General features: G+C 44.8%; 1 non-coding gene across 1 annotated transcript; it reads right to left on the reverse strand.

Moving 5' to 3' along the window:
- Positions 1-222: 222 nt before the first annotated feature.
- On the reverse strand, positions 223-294 carry trnag-ucc (transfer RNA glycine (anticodon UCC)). The gene has a single exon. It is a non-coding gene; the product is annotated as a tRNA-Gly (tRNA).
- Between the last annotated feature and the right edge of the window lie 3,671 nt (positions 295-3,965).

Raw genomic sequence — 3,965 nt, forward strand, 5'->3', positions numbered from 1 at the left:
GTCAAGTGTGATGTGGGTATCCTGCAGCAGGCAGAGGAACCTTTGTTTTTCTACAGACGAAGCTGGTGCTGTGGGATACTAGTGTAAGGCCATTTATTCGTCATCTGTTCATGCGCAACGGTTCACCAGAAGTGTGTTAGTGAAAACAGCAATAAGTGCAGGCTTAGTAGGGTCGCAATAGCTTGAATGATGGCTATTGGCGGAAGCCTAGAAAGAAAACGTTGCGTTGGCCGGGAATCGAACCCGGGTCAACTGCTTGGAAGGCAGCTATGCTCACCACTATACCACCAACGCCCAGAAAGTCTCTCATTCCATGACTTTTGATGCATTTCAGATCATTCATCTGACTAGATACATGCGAATAATCACAGCCTACAGTGTAAAGCTTCTGATTACAGACAGGGCGTGTTGAGTGTGCTAAGTAACTTGCTAAATTCACTAACAAACAGTCGCTGCTCTTACTACAAAACAGGTGCAAGATATATCATTCTTAGCTAAACAAACCACGTAAACAATCAATGTGACTCTTAACTAAACTAGGAAACGCGAGAGAAAAAGGCGATACTTAGCTGCGGCGACTTGAGCGACTTCTCAGCTGGCTTGCCCGAGTGTCCAGATGCATATGTGGAAATACTTCTATACAAACCATGAACATAGATTCTCGATAGATGAATACTGTTTATTTAAAGGTCAGTTTTTATTTAGCGCATAGTTTATTGAATTTACCCCCCGAGGTGGAACACGGACAAACAAAAATCAAACCTGCTCAGTGTCAGGTTAACTTGAAGTTAGATGGCTAAATAAATTATACAGATTATTTATTTGAGCGTTACAGGTTCGGTCGGAAAGGCATGATTTACGTAGCCGATTAATTAGGACCGCACATCAGTAGATAGTAGGGTTTTTTGGGCGCGGCCTATTTTGTTATGACGTATGCCCTAAGCTTATTAATATTCCTACGTCATAATTGGGGGGCGTGATTTTAGAGTTATTTCCTTAATTATTCCTACGTCATATCCGTCAGAAAGTGTACACCCCTAAAACCCTGAACAACAAGGCCACCCATAAAGACCCCCCCCCCCCTCTGAAGGCAACGCCCCGAAACTCTCCTCTCTATTTAAGACCCCGCGCTGCTTTTAGGCAATACCTCTTTAATTCTCAGCATCTGAAACATCCCGCTTCTTCAACATGTCCAGCGACATCAACATGAAACCCCGCAAGAAACAATCCCGGGCAAGGGTTCCTGTACTCACCAATTTGAAGATTGAACGCTCCTGGGTGTTGTTCTGGGGGGGTCGACGGGGTTACCGCTTTAAAAGGGATCCCAGCTATGTTGGAGTGGAGCTTTTTGCTTTGGGAGAGAAGGAGGGTACGTTGGAACCTTTTGAGACGGTGATTGAATACTCTTTTGAGGACTGGTTGAAGGTGATGGCATGGAGAGACCTGGGGCTTGTGGATAAGACTCTAGAAGGCTTGCAAGAGGGTCCAAGAGAAGGCGAAACGGAGTCTCCGACTCAGAGTTTTGAAAGGTGTGAATGGGAAAGCTTGCAGAACTACGGTACAGTGGTGAAGAGTCTATCTCTAACTACTGATCGTAAGGTTTTGTTTAGCAGTACCCTGATTACAAACCCTATTGAAGGGGTTGTGGAGGATCCAGAAAAACAGGTTACTGAAATTATGTTTGACGCCGTGGACTGGCCGTTCTTGAAAGAGGTCATAAACTGTATAAATGATGGTTTTGACATCTTGACCAAATGTTCACAACTGGATTCTGTTAGAAGGAGAATATGCTGGATTATGGATTATATATCCCCCTTGAATGACGACGACGATGATAAAACAGACGACCTGTGGGGGGTTGGAGGGGGGTCTGACGGCTCAGGGTCTACTCTCTTCTAAGAGTGCGGTGTGTCGTGACGTAGTGAAGAGATAGGATAAAAGGCGCAACAATTCATTCATGGTTTAAAATTAAAGAGAATGTCTTACCCGAAAGCTGCGGACGTCGACAGGCTCTACAGGCCTCTTCAAACCCGGGATCACCCCTGGTTCTATTCCCCAGATTTTGTATACACTCCGGAACCCTCTGACTGCGGTTACCCTCCAAGACCTCAGACCCCGGTCCCTCAGGACGAAACAACATGCGGAGCGATGGATGTCCAAATGAGTCTCGGGGATCCCCAGCCTCTGGAGCTCATGGAGGGCCTCGATTTTGCCGAACTGTCTACCGTCTGTGCGTCTCAGGAGGGGGTCAGTCCAATGGATGTAGAAACACCCCACAAACCACCAGGCGACCCAATGAGCATCGGACTGTCTCGGGGGCGTGATGAAGACGCAGGATTTATGCCCGGGGTAGGTGTCCAAGTAAGCAGAGTGGTTAAAAGCACCCTGGTGTATATTCTGAGTGCTCTCATCGACCGAGCTCTGAAAGAAGTCTGTCGGGGGTGTGAAGTGAATCACCCCAGTCAGTTGAGACACAGTTGTTTGTTTGAACCAGACCGTTACTATTTCCTGTTCTATTTCAACGTGTTTTACAGAAGACTGAACAAACCGTGGCTGAAACCGGCACTAATCAAGGCTCTGTCTTACTCCCACATACATGTCACTGCTGGACAAGTCCAGAAAATCATAGATGAGATTTTGCTGGAGCTGAAAAAGGAGCCGTTTATAATAGAGAAACTTGGGCAGCTGCTCAATGACCTGGATGAGCCAAGTAGAAAAACCGCTGGCAAGCTAAAAGCTTATTTCTTCCGTAAAGAAGTTAAAGCTGGGGGCAGCGACGAAGAATTCGACATCTACGCCACTGATTCAGACTCTGACCTGAACTAAGGGACTTTGAACATGGGGAATGTTCTGGACTGCTGCTGCAACTGGTTCTGTCATCAACACTCTGCAGCTAACCTGAGAGCGCTATTACACCATGTGCTTGACAGAAAAGTAGCCAACGCGAGCCTTTTCTCTACAGATTTAACCATCGATGAGGATCAACTTTCAAACCTGGAAAAGTTCATGGCTGCTGTAACAAAGACCGGGGGGTACGAACACTGGGATGAAGCGCTCAAGGGGGCCAAGAATGATATTAGGCCATTTCATCAACATCTGTATGACCTTTTACTGAGCATGTTTAATACCCCTCTGTTTACTTTTAAAATAGGTCATATTGTTGTTTTATTTACATATGTAACTGAGGTGTGTGCCTACAAGATAAAGAAACAGGTATTTGTTGATATAGATCAAGTAACCAATCATCTGATTTCTTTTTGTCTGGACCGTAGAAAAAATTGTTGTGTATGTTATACTTTTCTCAAATGTCTAAAAAGGGGTATCTGCTCTCCTGAAGTTGAATAAAAAACCTTGTATAAAAACTTTGCGCATAGTGTGGGTCTGTGTGTTTATTTGGCAGAATGACTCGGCAAGCTCCCCAAATGCATGAACTATACTACAACCCAGCCAAGATTGGGGGTTTGGCGGGTAAGAAGGGTTTTCAAAGGGGACTCGCTGAGGCCGGTGTGAAGGTTAATGATGTGGTTGTTTCAGAATGGTTACGGGAACAAGACGCCTATACCTTACATAAACCTCTCAGGATTAACTTTAAAAGAAACCGTGTATATGCAACTGACATAGACTCACAATGGCAAATGGATCTAGTCGATATGTCAAATTTATCAAAACATAACAATGGTCACAAATTTATGTTGATGTGTATCGATGTGTTATCAAAATATGCCTGGGCTCGCATTCTACATAATAAAACAGGTCGGGCGGTGACAAGGGCCTTTGAGGATATATTGTCCCAGGGACGATGTCCTAAAAAACTGCAGACTGATAAAGGAAAAGAGTTTCTCAACAGAGAATTTCAGAATCTACTGAAGAGACACAAAATACATCATTTCACCACCGGTAATGAGCTTAAGGCATCGGTGGTGGAGAGGTTTAACCGCACCATAAAGACCAAAATGTGGAGATAT

The sequence above is a fragment of the Amia ocellicauda genome, unplaced genomic scaffold (genome assembly GCF_036373705.1).
Source record: "Amia ocellicauda isolate fAmiCal2 unplaced genomic scaffold, fAmiCal2.hap1 HAP1_SCAFFOLD_84, whole genome shotgun sequence".
Classification (NCBI taxonomy): Eukaryota; Metazoa; Chordata; class Actinopteri; order Amiiformes; family Amiidae; genus Amia; species Amia ocellicauda.